General features: G+C 38.5%; 1 pseudogene; it reads right to left on the reverse strand.

The window, feature by feature from the left end:
* Positions 1-10,002, reverse strand: part of LOC130222698 (zinc finger protein 850-like) — a 100,977-nt pseudogene extending 90,975 nt beyond the window's left edge.
* Positions 10,003-16,633: the final 6,631 nt, after the last annotated feature.

Genomic DNA, 16,633 nt, shown 5'->3' on the forward strand with positions numbered 1-16,633 from the left:
GCCATTCTCGGATCCAACAGTCCCAGTATGTCTTACTAGTTGGTCATCAGGCTCAGGAACGTCAGCCTGACATTGCTCCTGAGATGAGAGTCAGAATCACATGTCGACATAACGTCGAAGAGGGGACTGTGGCCACCTAAAGAGGCAAATGGTGGTTTCTTGCTAGAGGAATGAGAATGAGCTTTCTCAGCAAAGGGCCAAGCAGCAGAGATGTCAGATACTGGATCCGCTGGTTGAAGATTTTGTAACAGGTATCCAGCCGTGTGACTACTGTTTAGGCTAGGTTTCTTACAACGAGTAGCTCCAGAAGCCACCAAAGCGCAACGTTTTTTCCCCTCTTTCAGCAACGCTAGACCCACTGGTAACGCAACAGCATCCTGATTGTGGCTCAGCCCAGCCAAACGCATCTATCTCTCTGACAGGGGCAGTAAACTACAATGCGGGCACGGATCAGTTTTCAGATGTTGAACGCCGAGACAGGATGGGAAGATATCGTGTCCGTCATCTGGGAGAAGCTCGTTAGGACAGAGATTGCAAGTCATCGGAAAAGCCGTGGAAATAGCGTGATTAGCCATGAGAAGGCATCGAACTGACCAACCAAATACCACGGCTAGTACCGTTGGCTAACGTTAACGATATAACGCGCGAAAAATCACCCTAACCGTAGATCGAAATCTGGATCTCTGGATGCACAGAGAGAAACAGAAAACAAGAAAAATGAACACTAGCAAAAATATATTGATAATCGTCCACGGTTAGGACTTCTGGACAGAGTTGAGCATATGCCCAATAACAGCCACGAAAGAGAGAGAAAAAAAAAAACACACACACACCGAGTATTAGTAGCGGTAGAAAAAGTAGCCTCCGGATAGCACCGTGAGGTAATTGTCACATAAACACTAAACGCAGTTTGGTGTAAAACCTCCAGATAGTACCATGAGATGATTACCTCGGACATAAAAGTGAGTGTCACTGTGTTCAATCTCCGGATAGTACCGTGCTTATAACTCAGATGCTTACAAAAAATACAGCGTCTCACCCCTGGATAGTACCGCGAGACAATTGACACATATATTACAGCCGAATGTAAGATAATGAAGAAAAACTTACCCGCAGTTCACGATATAATAGACTGAACAATCCTAGATCAGTAATTGCACAAAGACCAACCGTAGTCCGAAGACGTCAAAAAATCGTCACAGCTCAGGAGGATGAGAAAATCTCGCTGCTCCTACCAAAGAGCTGCACTCGACATCAGAAATAGTTCAATGACCAAAATCCAAAGGCTAGAAGCAAAAAGAGGCAGGGCGCAGAGCTGTAGTGGATTATATACCTCAGCTCAATTCGCGTCACCATGTGACTTTGTTGGTATATTGTTCCTCGGCCTATCCAGCTGGCGCTGCGATTATCCACTGTGTAAACACCGTCTCTGGCGGTCAGGAGGAATAAAACAGAACCTAAATTTATGCTAACCAACAAATGATCAAAGGAAATATATTAATGTAATTCAAATATATAAAATATGAATTGATGTTTACATAAAACTTAAATTATTTTGTTCTATTAAAATTATTTTTTAAAAGATTTTGTCAAATAGATTTTTTTAGAATCATCCACCATAGTTTTGTGGCTAAAAAGTATAGGTTCAGGCACCGTTTTTGGCAGCGGTATCGTTTTAAAAGTATCGATTTAGCATCGGTATCGAAAAAAAACCAAACGATACCAACCATAATTATTCCTAATTCTTTTAAAGTTAAAAACATCTTTCCTTATTAAAAAAGCGACACCTCTTCCAGATTTACCATCACCATTATTATATATAATAACCCTTTGCCACATCTTTTTCAAATCGTCCATTGCATGTTCTATCCAGTTTGTTTCTTGTAAACCTATCACTTTCTTGTTTTTACATTTCTCTTATTTTCTCAAATGTATCTTTTCCTATCAGTGCCCTTGCATTAAAAGATACACAATTTAAAACCATTAAAAGAAATAAAAATGAAATTAAAAACCTACACATCTTTATTTAACGCTCTTAACCAACAACCCCTTCCGTTAAAAGAGACAAAGATTAAAGGCATTTAAAAATAACTCAAATATTTAAAAATCATCATTTCTCTTCATCTTCTTCCAGTCCCCTCAACACTTCATACCTATTCACGTATTTAGCTCTGCTCTTTGTTCAGACTTTTTTCTTTGCTATTAACACATTTGGTTTTACCTTTAAAGTTCTTCTTCTTAAAAATCTTCTTTCCACTTTGTTCTTCTCCACATTTTCCATCCTTGTTTCTTCACCCCTTGCCATTCCTTCAGCTTGACCAGTATTATTTAGTTCCTCTTTTTCCACAGTGCTTAAAGTTTTAAAACTGTCCGATATTTCCATTCTGACCACTGTTCATCTCATCCTGGGATCCGTTCTTCGTACGTGGATTACTCAGTTAGCTAGATTTGGATATTGACAATTTGATTTTGGATCGTTTAGCTCTTCAAAACTCATCTGAGAGTTTGTTGTCATAGCAAAAGTTGTTAGCTCAAACCTGCTAGGCTCATTTCATATAAACAGAATTAGATCGGGTCAGTTCAAGCAAGTTGCTAAGGTGTAGCTATGCGGTTGCTAAGGTGTTGCTAGGCAGTTGCTAAGGTGTTGCTAGGTGGTTGCTAAGTTGTTGCTAGGCGGTTGCTAAGGTGTTGCTAGGCGGTTGCTAAGGTGTTTCTATGTGGTTGCTAAGTGGTTCCTAAGGCGTTGCTAGGTTATTGCTAAGGCGTTGCTATGTAGTTGCTAAGGCGTTACTAGGCGGTTGCTAAGGTGTTGCTAGGCAGTTGCTAAGGTGTTTCTAGGTGGTTGCTAAGGCGTTGCAAGGTGGTTGCTTAGGTGGTTGCTAAGTTGTTGCTATGCGCTTACTAGTGTGTTTCTAGGTGGTTGCTAAGCGGTTCCTAAGGTGTTGCTAGGTTGTTGGTAAGGTGTTGCGAAGCGGTTGCTAAGGCGTTGCTAGGTGGTAGCTAAGGTGATGCTAGTTGGTTCCTAAGGTGTTGCTAGGTGGTTGCTAAGTTGTTGCTAGGCTGTTACTAAGGTGTTTCTAGGTGGTTGCTAAGTGGTTCCTAAGGCGTTGCTATGTTGTTGCTAAGGCATTGCTAGGTGGTTGCTAAGGTGTTGCTAGTTGCTTGCTAAGGTGTTGCCAGGCTTACTCAAAAGAAAATATGAGAAAAGTTTTGTTTTTTACCCAGACATTTAAAAAGTAATTGCAGATATGGAGAAATTTGCAGGGGTAGCGAAAGGTGGATCTTGGGGTTGTAGTTCTTTGTCGGAGGAGGGGATTATGAAGGGACAGGAAGTGGTTGTGTGCAGATTTGAATGGCAGACTGCGCAGGAAAGAATACGGTATCCTTTGAAAACTCTGTTGTGAAGATCAGTATCCATGGCCCCCCAGTAGAGACACTGATTCCACTGAGTAGCGCAAATAGCGCATTTTGCAGAAAATGGTACGTGGTACGTGTAACAATGTGTTCCCCTGTAGGGGATGGCCTCCTATGGGGAAAGACTGAACAGATGGTTTCTGTAGAACGTGCAAATGCTACATGAAATTCAGCTAATGAAAGTGTGCGGGTTGGGAGCTAGCGGTTGATTTAAGTGTAACAATGAATTCGCCGCAATCCACCTGTCGTTCTGCCGAGGGAGGTGCTATGGGTGAAAGGAGTGTAGAAAGGTCTATGTCAGCACCTGATAGGATGAGGTTCTTGACGGCGTTGGAGATCGGGGGTGGTTCCAATACTGGAGCATTATGCGTGTGAGGGACCAAGTCAGCACGTAGTAAGGGGCATACAAAAAGAAGATTTTCAAAATAATTATTTTTTAATAAAGTCCAAAAAAGTTTTCACAAAAGTTCAAAAAAGAAATAAATGAAACAATTGAAAAATCAATAAACTAAACAAATAAACAAAATTGAGTTCAAACCAAACAAACCATGTCTAAACCAAAAACAGAACTCCTCGAAATGACAAGACAGAGCCCATTTATACAAGAGGGACTAGTCCACAATAAACAAGAAGGGGGAGACAAAAACAGACAATTTACAACAAAAAACTAAGCAAAATATCTAATTACAAATATAAAAAATAGTAAAAAAAATTCAAAATAAAAAGCAAAACTAAGCATAAATCTGAAGAAACAAATATTGCAAATCATTAATAAACTTAAACTAAACATCAGCTCTCCCTCCAAGCCATTACGCCAATGGTATCGGCAGGCGGAACCAAAAGACGGCAATTGGCGGCATGACGGCCCTTTAGTATGTCAGACCACACCCGGAAACTCCATTCCTCATTGGCACTGCAGCACGGTAACTTAAACTCAAGGAAAACTAAATTAACAAAACACACAGTAGAGATAACTAATTTTGTGTGCACCCAAAATAGTAGTGAATGTACTGTGAACAATCAAGAAAAATATCGAGAAACAGAAACGTGTATGTGTCTTATCTAAACCAAATATGAAAGAAACGAAATGTATAAACAATAACTCAATTTAACTTAACCATTAAAAACAATCTTAAATGAATGTGTATAATGCGCTGTGTGTGCGTGCGTGCATGCCTCACTCTTAATGTGTGGCCACCACACTGGCCATCACAATGTGGAATGGGAAGGGGCGTGGCTGTGGTTAGGGTGAAGGGGGCAGTGCGAAAGAAATGTGAGTAGGAAGAGTAGAATGTTGGGGAGGGTTAGTAATGGAGGTGGCGTGCTTGGTGAAGGGATGTAGAGGAGAAAAAGGTGGAGATACTGGAAGAGGGGAAATGAGTAAGGAGAGGAAGGACTGGGCAGAAATAAGCTGGGCTGAAGAGTGAGGGAGGTAGGAAGGGAGAGAGAATTGAGGAGGGTTAAGGGTGGAAGGGATGGCTGGAAGAGTAGGGCTGGAGTTTTCACTGAAATGTGGAGCTGGAGGCCAAGTGAGGAAGTGAGGGATGATGATCTTGCGGAGGCGTATGAAGAAGCTGGAGAAGGTGGGTGGCGATTTGGAGCGACAGGAGATGGAGATTGCATGCGGCGTTGGCTCCTTGCTGAAGTAGAGCGGATAGGCCTTCGGCCTCTTATTGGAGCCTCGGTATTGAGTCTGCTTCCAGGCTGAGCATGGTGTTGTTGAGCCGGGGCTGGTGTTGCTGGGAGAGCTGAGATTTCATTCCTGTCCATGTTGCTGTTGATGATGTGAGAGTAGTTTTGATGCTGCTGTTTTGTTATTTCCGCTGTTGTTGTATTGCTGCTGCTGTTGTTGTTGGTTTGTCGTAGTCAGATGACGGTAATGGAATTGTTGATGGGTTGTAGAGAGATGTTGAATTTTAGAAGCTTGTGAAGAAGTTGGAGCAGTCCTGTCAAGAGCGTTCTTCGGAAAACGAAGATAAGGGAGTGCCTTTTTGCTAAGCTTCTTATGGTGAGTTTGGATTAATCTGATTGGCTAACTAATAATTGTAGATGAGAGCAATATATTGCAATTTATTTGCAATACATTGGTGTAAATGAAGAACTAGTATCAGAAACATTAGTTGTCTTGTAACATTTGATGCAAGATTGTAACAAACGTACAAGATATTTTACCACATGAAATTACCAAGCAGTCTGTTAATGACTTACACTGAGCATAATGGTACGGGGCATGGGCCTGCCATCCATGGCAACTGCTCATTGGAAGACAGCGCCATTGGGATGGGCCAAACCAGATCACTTAAAAACCATACGCAACAGTAAAACTTTGCTTTTCGCATTAGCTTGCTCATGGTCATTGCTGCTCTCTACCCCCTCTCGCCTTGCTCTCGGACACTGCACGCAATCGGGTCGCAAAGAATTTTCCATGCAACCTCTTAAAGTTTAGAAATCGATGAAACCGCAAAAAAAATCTGCAAACCGACTCTCAGCAGAGTCTGTCACCCCGGTAACCTAGGACAACTTCCACTCACAAGCGAGTGAATCCCAAGGACGTCAATGAAGCCGAGTCACCAACCAATCAGGAACGCTGTGTTTCGTCGAGGCCAGTCAGCAAAGGAAACTCATACAAATGTTGTCTCTTGCTGATCTGGTGCAAATTGATCTGAAGCAGTTAAAGATAAGCCAAATCTCTGCTTTTGTGGTTTCTCAAGTGTGATTCAAAGATTAGTAAGAAGAGCTAAAATTAATTCGGGACGGTTGTCAACTCATTTTGCACAAGCACCAAAATAGAGAACCACTGCTCTGAGGTACTCAAAATAACAAACTATCATACTCTAAATAAATTGCCTTCCTTAAGTTACTTCTCTACTTCAGGAAATCCCTGTAAAAATTTCTTTACAATATTTAAAACAGTTTGATAACTTTGTCATTTAATTTCTCTTGAACAATAAGCACCCTAGGTTGCATAGGAGTACCTTGCATCAGCCAGATGATTAAAAAAAAGGGTTGGGGCTTCCTGAGCATTTATTTCATTTTAATGCATTCAATCTCGCGCACTGTTCCATCCCTCTTGAGACAGCTCCATCTTGATTTATAGTTGAACAAGCCATCCTACTCCCCCCTCCCCACCACCACAATGTCTATCCATCCATCTATTTATTCATTTTATTTTGTAAATGTGTTATTTTTGCGGCTGATCTCTCTGAATTTTACTGACAGAATTTTAGGTGCAGGCTAGGACTGTCTCTGCCATTTGCAGATAACATTGTTCTTTTGGCTTCATAGACATGGACCTTAGCCTGCAGTGGGACGGTTTGCTGCTGAGTGTGACATGGCAGGGAGAGAAACAGCACCTCTAAGTCAGAAACCATGGTGCTTGACTGGAAAAAGGTGGCCATCTCCAGTTTGAAGGAGAGTCCTTACCCCAAATTGAGTTCAAGTATCTGCGTTTTTTTCACAAGTAATAGAATGTGAGATTAACAGATGGATCTGTGCAGCGGCAGCAGTAATGCAGTTGATGTGATTGTCTGTTGTGGTGAAGGAGCTGAGACGAAAGGCAATGTTCTTAATTTACTGCTCAATCTAGGTTCCTACTCTTACCTATGGTCATGACTGAAAGGACAAGATCTCGGATACAACCGGACACATTTTGCAAAGTGTTATAACCCGCTTGTTTGAGTCGCAACATAAAAGAGAGATGAGCCAACAAAATAGCCTGAATGCTAATTATTTATTACAAAATGTAACTCAAAGAACAATCAATCAAAGCAACCAACAAATGTCTAGGGATAATAATGAAGATAAAAAATTAGGATATGATCACAACACTTTAACTACATGATAAAAGTAATGCAAAACTATACCATAAGGTTAAAGAGTCAATGAGATGGCAGGTCTTGACATGAGGACTCCTGAGTAGCCACAGTGTCCTGGGGTAGCTAACACAACAACTTTTATATACCTATTGAGGAGTAATGCAGGCATCCAATCAAGATTTACCACATACTCCAATCTGGAGTCTTGGGATCATCACAGTGTATTAATATTGTAAAACTTAATACCTGTCGCTCTGCCTAAATAATAAAATATTCATCCAGTATATATTCTACTTAAACAAGTAAATGTAGTAAACTAGAAAGAATCTTGAACCTAAAAGTAAAGAAACGTTACTAATAAAAGATGCAACACAGGACAATTGAATGGGCTTCCTTAACTTGAGGCCCTGGTATACTGCAAACTAACCATCCTGGAGCTCCACCTTCTTTGATGTGCGGTGCCTTCACAGTGATTTGTTTCTCATTCAGGGATTCAGACAAAGAACATAATCTAAAACAACACTAGCTACATGAATACACTAGAGAGTGGAGTACAAATGTATCCGCACCTGTACAATAAATTTCAAAGAGATTTTAAGCAGCAGACGTGCTGTTTGCCAGATGTTTATGAAACTGTTCTTCTCTCAGCTGCCATCGTGTTTAAGGTAAACCCGAGGAACGCAACACATTTACAACCCCACCTACTGCAGTGTAGGAGTGTTGGAAAACAGTATACCGTCACTCAGCCTTTTCAAAAATTATTCAGACATAAAACATCCTTTGCACATGTGAAAATGTTTTGCTGCATTTATGTTGTGTGCAACTTTTTGTCCATGTGTTTCTTAAGCTGCGCCGAATGAGCGAAACTCTGTAGACACTGATCAGATCTGTACAGTTTCTCTCCAGTGGGAATCCTCTTCTGTGTTTTCAGATGTGTTCATTGATTAAACCTCTTGTAACAGTGTGAACACTTGTACGGTCTCTCCAGTGTGAATTGTCTGGTGCAGTTTCTATTTTGGAGCTGTAATAAAAATCTTTTCACACTCAAGCAAATATACTCTTTCACACCAGTGTGGATCTTCATGTGTTTAAGGTCTGAGGAGTTGCTGAAACTCATCTCACACTGAATCTGCGGTCACACTAGAGTTTGAGCATGCAAAATTCTGTTGTAAAGCTCTGCGAAAAGGGGCAGGATTAAACAAGATGATTAGACATTTAAAAAAAAGTGAGCGATTGGTCCATATTTTACATTTTGGTCCAGTGAGGTCATGTTTTGATCTTCGATTGGTCTGACACAGTCAAGTGATGCGATTTCGCAGGTCAGAGTTCACCAAGCTTGAACTTTGCAAGGTAGTGAACTGCGAAACTTGATGCAAGAACTTGCGTTTCCGGTCTGACGCATTCACGTGCGTATGAATGGAAGTCTATGGGGAGAAAAGTCCAGTGTGACCACGGCTTAGGAGCAGGTGAATGATTTCTCTCCAGTGTGGATCCTCATGTGTTGATTAAGGTTTGATGAGTACTTAAAACTCTTCCCACACTGAGTGCATGTGAATGGTTTCTCTCCAGTGTGGATCCTCATGTGTTGATTAAGGTTTGATGAGTTGTTAAAACTCTTCCCACACTGAGTGCATTTGAATGGTTTCTCTCCAGTGTGGATCCTCATGTGTATATTAAGGGATGACGAGCGGATGAAACTCTTCCCACACTGAGTGCAAGTGAATGGTTTCTCTCCGGTGTGGATCTTCATGTGTTCATTAAGGCTTGTTGATTGGCTGAAACTCTTCCCACACAGAGTGCATGTGAATGGTTTCTCTCCAGTGTGGACCCTCATGTGTAGATTAAGGGATGATGATATGCTGAAACTCTTCCCACACTGATTGCATGTGAATGGTTTCTCTCCAGTGTGGATCCTCATGTGGTGATTAAGGTGTGATGATTGGCTGAAACTCTTCCCACACTGAGTGCATGTGAATGGTTTCTCTCCAGTGTGGATCCTCATGTGTAGATTAAGGGATGACGATATGCTGAAACGCTTCCCACACTGAGTGCATGTGAATGGTTTCTCTCCAGTGTGGCTCATCATGTGTAGATTAAGGTGTGATGATTGGCTGAAACTCTTCCCACACTGGGTGCATGTGAAGGGTTTCTCTCCAGTGTGGATCATCATGTGTAGATCAAGGGATGATGAGCGGATGAAACTCTTCCCACAATGGGTGCATGTGAATGGTTTCTCTCCAGTGTGAATCCTCATGTGTAGATTAAAGGATGATGATTGGATGAAACTCTTCCCACACAGAGTGCATGTGAATGGTTTCTCTCCAGTGTGAATCATCTTGTGTAGATTAAGGGATGATGATTTGCTGAAACTCTTCCCACACTGAGTGCAAGTGAATGGTTTCTCTCCAGTGTGGATTCTCATGTGACTATTAAGGGATGATGATGTGCTGAAACTCTTCCCACACTGAGTGCATGTGAATGGTTTCTCTCCAGTGTGGATCCTCATGTGACTATTAAGGGATGATGATGTGCTGAAACTCTTCCCACACTGAGTGCATGTGAAAGATTTCTCTCCAGTGTGGATTTTTTTGTGTTTGCTAAGGGCTGATATTTGGCTGAAAGTCTTCCCACACTGGGTGCATGTGAATGGTTTCTCACCAGTGTGGATCCTTATGTGAATTTTAAGACTGCTTTGTCTTCCAAAACTCTTTCCACACTGAGTGCAGGTGAAACAATTCTTGTCTCCCCTTTTCAAAATACCATCAGTCTGTAATTGACTTTTTTCGTCAATTTTGTCATGATGTTTCTCCTCTTTACTCCCCTCATTCTCTTCAATTAAGTCTGAAATAAAGAAATAAAACATTAGTTTTCATTAAGTCTTAAAAAGTTTTGCAAGTAAACTCCACAAAAACATGTTGCTCTCCATGAACTATATGGGTGATTCTATAGTTGCAGGTACATTTAGTGACCAAAGCCATCCTTTTTTCAGCTTTAAAAAATTGTTACATTTTTGATTATTTATTTTTATTATTTATTTACTTTGAATATTTATTTGTTTATTTATTCAAAGATTAAATTACCAAAAATTATTGATGTCCAAATTAGTGAGTTATTTTCCCATCATGTATCATTGCGCAATCAAAAAAAATAAATAATAATAATTAAGCAATATTTGAAATTTCAAATGTTTAAACTGTAAACTGTCAATACTATTACCACAATTACAAAAGGAAAACTGAATATTTCATTAAATCACACACTGGACAATTTAAAAATATTTTAATCCTGATTTCAGTGTCGTGTGATCTTTGCAGTTATAGCGAGTAGAATGTTTGGCTAAAAAGTTGTAAAACTGTAAATTGTTACTGTCAATTTAGTTCCAATTTAATAACTATGTATTAGGATGTTTCTTGCTATGATTTATTGTTATTTCTACACTGTAAAAAAATCTGTACAATAACAGTAAAATGACTGTATATTTTAACAGATTTTTTCCGTACTACACGTATTACGGGTGTTTTTCCGTTTATATACATTTTCGAATTGCATTATGGGAAAGGAATCGCAGCTCAGACAGCGTTTGATGAACACCAGGACGTAGTTCTTCCTGTTTTCCCCTGGTAAGTACAGTTAATAAAACATATCACAATATTTTAGTTAAAAGACTGCGTTATTACCTTTTTATCGTTATTTAAAATGATTGTTGTCTTGTCTGAACCGGCCATGGACAATACAACAGTGAATTACGTTTAATATTGTTAATAAGATCAGACTTTTTACATTCAGGTAAAACTGAACTGTAAGTGGTTAAATGTAATTCAAACAAGCATTTACCTAATGATTTTTTACATTTTTATGTGTTTTCCTCGTCAGTAAACATGCTATCTGTTAATTTACAGTTCTTTGTCTGTATTTTTCTAAACTGCCGTGCGCGGGAAGTGACGTCCCAGCAGTCCTACTCCTCTGCACGCCCTCTGCTCTGCACCTGCCTGAGTCTGACTGGATTAACGGTAAATCCCAGCTCGGTTGTGAGAGTGTGAAAATGTAAATGCCAGTACGTTTTACCGTTTTTTTACAGAATTTTTTTTTAGAGTGTACATGTTAGTAAATTCATCCATAACAGAGTTAACAAACCATAAAAAAAAACTTTTTATTCCCTAAACTTAAAACATTTAATCATTAATGATTGGCGAAAGCTGAATTATAAAAACTAAATATGCTTTCAATAAGATACTGGAAAAAATTGCTGTTTTTAAAGAGTTTCAATCCTTAACTTTTTGAAATGTAAAATATACATGCAATATAATTACCCATATTGCTAATGGATATAATAATCTTCGCTATAACTGTAGTGTTGTCACGATGCTGGAATTTACAACTTTAAGATGATCCCTTCCAAAAATATCAACATTCGATACTATTTTTTATATTCTGTGATTTAAAAAAATCTTAATATTATTATTTAATGCACCAGAGCCAATGTGGACATCAGTATTTTTTATAACTAACAAACTAATTTTTGAACAGCACATCTTTGCATATTAGCCTACTTGTTAGTGGTAGATAGCTAATTCATTACCATTTATAGCATATCAAAAGCATTTTTTTCAGCGTTTATTTCGCATATAACATTTTTTAAATAAACAAACATATGGCATTTTGCATGCTTTATCATAGCGCTGTGTGTGTGTGCGTTGACCTGCTCCCTGAAACATCTTGAATTATCAAAATTGATTCTATTCATTATTGAACCCTGAATTTTCAATATTGTATTACACTACCGTTAAGCACAACATTGAACAGTAACAGTTTAAGATATCTTGTGTGTGTTTTTGACGTTTTTCCCTTATCAGTTTAGAAGTCAATAATAACAGAGATCACATATGATAATTTGAGAGATTTAATCGGAAAAAAGGACAACACGCCAATAGACAGCACTTTACACAGCTTTCGTATTTAATTAATCGAGTCAGTGATATTGAAAGGAGTTCAGTTACTAACCTCTCGATATTGTTTACAGACAAAAAACACAGAGCAGCACGTGTCAAGAGAAGAGAGCGCGTTTAGAGAGACCAAAAGCAGTGCTGCTGAACTGTTTGTGTTCTTTAAGACTTTCTATTGTATTGTAAAACTCGGCCCAATGAGGCTTTATACAATTTTTTCTTACAGAGTTTTATCCGTGGGTTGTTGGCTATTACCCTTTCTGTTAAGGCCACTGGATAGAAGAGTCAAACTCAACTTCTGCACTTAGAACACATGGTTTATTTTCACAGCGTTTTTCAGCATAATCTCTGCATGAATTCACAGACTACTTTCGTGCAACTCTCTCGCTTCACTTCTCGTTCTCTTCTTCCTTTCCCCTCTGTACATGAGATATCACGAGAGTAGAATCCAACTTTATTTAAACACATTTTTAACTCTTACAGTATGAATTAAGCTATGACTGCTTGAAATGATATAAAAGGGACGTGCGTTTGGTAATGCGCGGTGCGTGATGCGCACAGAAATCTGCGATCTATGCTGAATTAGCTTCTCTTTCATCTTTTGCAGCCTGAATGGTTTAAAATTATTAAAACAGAATACTTAAATCAAGATTGTAAATGAGCCTGGCTTGCCAAAACATGTTTTTTGAAGCTCACGGTCACATCGTATGCTGCTTTCTCAGTTATGAAACTGGCCTCTCAGTTAAAAAAGACGGGCCTGACTGCTGTTCTGTCCACAGGCTCATGATTGTATGGCTGTGGTCCGTCGTTTGTGTGAATCTCTCAGAATATCTTATCTCAGCATGCAAATGCGCACCGCGATCAGATGTCTTCATACTGTTTATATGCGTTTATATATCTCTCTGATCAGACGTCACTTCCGGTCTGGCGATTTTTCAGATAGTAGAAAGTAAATTTCTGTAACTAAAAACGACTCCAGTTGGCTTCATAATAAACTTTAATGTACATTTTAAAGAAAATCTTGTTCCTACTTTTACGCACATTGACTCACTGGGGTGTCTAGCCTACAATATGCTCCTAAATTGATCATAATGTCATTTTGGTCATATTGATAAGACAAGGATTTGAACGCTGTAAATGGCCTGTTTTTATTCATATATATATATAATTACAACAAAATGTTTTTCTATAATTTGTAAAGCAGACAGGGAATACTTGTTCATTCTGTGCCTGACTGGTAAACGCATCAGAAAAAAAAAAAAGTTCTGGGGTAACAGCTGAACATGCCTCGCAGACACGAGACACACCTGTACAGCATCTGCATAAAGGCTGGAATGTGCACCTTTCTCATTGTGTGCTGTTGGTTATTATGGCAAGAATAAAAGAGAAAAAAAAGGACACTTACTAAAAACATACAGGTGTTTCTTTAGATTTAGCCTGCTCAAAAATTCACACATTACTGTCTGGCTAGTTTCTCTCCTCTGCTTATGCTAAAAAGGCAATAATGGTCCAATATTCCTGACCATTATCACCAATAAAGAAAAACAGGGCATCATTATATTGTAAACCGATAGGTTCAAATATTCATTGTCCAGTTATCTGTGCGTTTTGTTTTCGTTGAGTTTCAGTGCACTTTACTGACGCATTTCTAAACAGTTTGCGGAGAGAGAAAAGAGAGAATGCCTACACTTTTATTATCCTTACATTGCAAAAGCACACACACATTTGTTGTCATTGTGAGTGTACACAATAAAAACTAGACACTTAGACTTGATCTATATACTAGATCTTATCTGTACGATCAAAACTGAAAGTGTAATTTTTAGGTTTTTTTAGCGTTATGAGAAGACGCATCAAAATGTGTATACACGGTCTTCGACCCCTGGGGGTTAAACACCTATATGTATGACGTAGCCTATATCCTACTTTAAATAAGTCAAAATATATGCGATTGTTGACTCATCACTGTGGTCGCAGCATGCGCGTCTGTTAGCTTCTGTAAAAAAAGACATTTGACCAGCCTTTTAGCAAAGCCTATATTAATATGCTGATATTCCTGTGCGATTTTTTTTAGATATATATATATATCTTTTTTTTTTTTGAGGGGGCACGTGGCCCAGTAGAGCTTTATGTCTAGCAACGCCCCTGGTCAAAACTCATTCCTAGGAACTTTACCTCTTTCACAACTTGTACAGGTTCTCTATCTAAAAAAAGCTCTGGATCTAAATGCATAGATCTTAAAAGACAAAAATGCATGCATACAGTTTTTGATTTAGAAAATTGAAAACCATTTAAAACTGACCAGTCATACATTTTATTTATACATATCTGAATTTGTCTCTCGATTGTATTCATATTTTTCCCTTTATAACAAATACATATATAATCTACATATAAACTACAAAATATATTATTCCCAATAACATTTACAATATTATTAATTTTAATACTAAATTGTGTTACTGATAGTATACTTCCTTGGGGTACTCCTGAATCTTGTATATGCAATTCAGATAATATATTTTTAATACGCACACGAAATACTGTTGGATAATTTTTTTTAAATAAAATTAGGCAAATTTCCTCTAAAACCCATCTCAAGTGCTGTTGGACGATGATTATTTCAATGATCTATTCCCGGTTTAGGTATTGGTATAAAAATAGCTTTTTTCCAAAAGGCTGGTATTTCTCCTGATTTCCAGATATTGTTTACCCGACAAGATGCAGAAATGCCATCTAAAAAGGTGACCTGCTGTTTGTCCAATCAGGGACATTGACAACATAAATATACAAATAATAATGTTAACCAGGGGTTTGCCAATGTGAAACATCTGTTAATTAACACCAGGTATAGCATGAGCAGTGTGGAACGAGATTACAGATAACACAGGATTCTTTTTATCCAGTGTTAGAATGACCCAGGGTTAACAATTTCAAGAGTCAAAATCTCTAAGAATCCTCAGCATCAGCTCTCAGAATAAACAGAGCACAAAGAGAAACAGGGACGTACATCAATTGTCAATGATGTGATAGCAGTGACCTGGTCTCATATGCTATTGTTTGAGAACTTCCAATTATATTGCCTATTGGAGAAATGATCAGGAATAATAAAATGACAGAAAACGATAAAACTCAGGGGCAGACTGGTCATAGGGAGCACCGGGAAATGACGGTCATCTAGCCTGCCACCGTGATTCTGGGCCGCTTCGCCCCCCACATATCATAAACATTGCGCTTTTCTCCCCAAACTTAATTTAGTAAGTTTGCCCCCATTTGCCACCAGCAAAATGCCACCCTGGGCCCATATAGCCCACGCCTAAATCCGCCACTGGCAATGCTAAATGTTATTGTTCCACTATAATTTGTTCATTTTGTCTCACGTTGTCCCACAACACCAATATAGTTTAGAATACTGTACAATGTTTTAAACAATTAATTATTTTAGTGTCCATTTCATTCAGCAAATTTAAAATTGGGGGCCTCCATGGTTTTATGACCATTAAGAATTAAATTTTAGACTCATAAAGAGCTAAAGGCTAAGGGATTGTTCAAATGTCCCAGATTTTGTATTTGTCCTATCAAAAAATATTATAATTTGATACATTTAATAATACAATACATTCATTCATTCATTATCTTTTCAACTTAGTCCCTTTATTAATCTGGGGTCGCCACAACAGAATAAACTGCCAACTTATCCAGCATTAGTTTTTTACGCAGTGGATGCCCTTCCAGCTGCAACCCATCACTGGGGAACACCTATACACACTCATTCACATTCATACACCACAGACAATTTAGCTTACCCAATTCACCTGTACCATATGTCTTTGGATTTGTGGTGGAAACCGGAGCACCCAGAGGAAACCCACACAAACATGGGAAGAACATACAAAGTCCACACAGAAATGCCAACTGACCCAGCCGAGGCTCGAACCAGCAACCTTCTTGCTGTAAGCCGACAGCACTACCTACTGCGCCACCAATAATACAATAATAAATAAATATTTTAAAAAATTTATATTTTAGATATTTCTTAGCAAAAGATTTTAAATGTTGTGTAAAAAAGCAAGCTTTACTTGTATCCATACAAAAAGAAACTTTCTTTAAAATAAAAAAAATTGACAAATGTTTTAAACGTTTTAAAAACTATAATAAACTAAATTATGCACAACAATCTGTCCAGGTCGATGTCCTCTGCAGTAAATACATGGAGCACGTTTAAACAAATGTTATTGTAAGGAAAATAATGAAACCATTATAATAAATAGAGTTAAAATGACTTTTTTGAATTAAAAGTTTAAGGTTTTATTAAGATGAATTGTTGGTAATTGTATGGGTTTTGGCCAGATTGGGTAGCAAAACATGAACAAAGGAAAATGAAGACTTGTTTAAAAAAGATTTAAGACCTACAACACAATATTTCAGTAAATTTAAGCCTTTTTAAAGCCTAAATTTTTG

This window comes from Danio aesculapii, chromosome 4, assembly GCF_903798145.1.
Source record: "Danio aesculapii chromosome 4, fDanAes4.1, whole genome shotgun sequence".
Classification (NCBI taxonomy): Eukaryota; Metazoa; Chordata; class Actinopteri; order Cypriniformes; family Danionidae; genus Danio; species Danio aesculapii.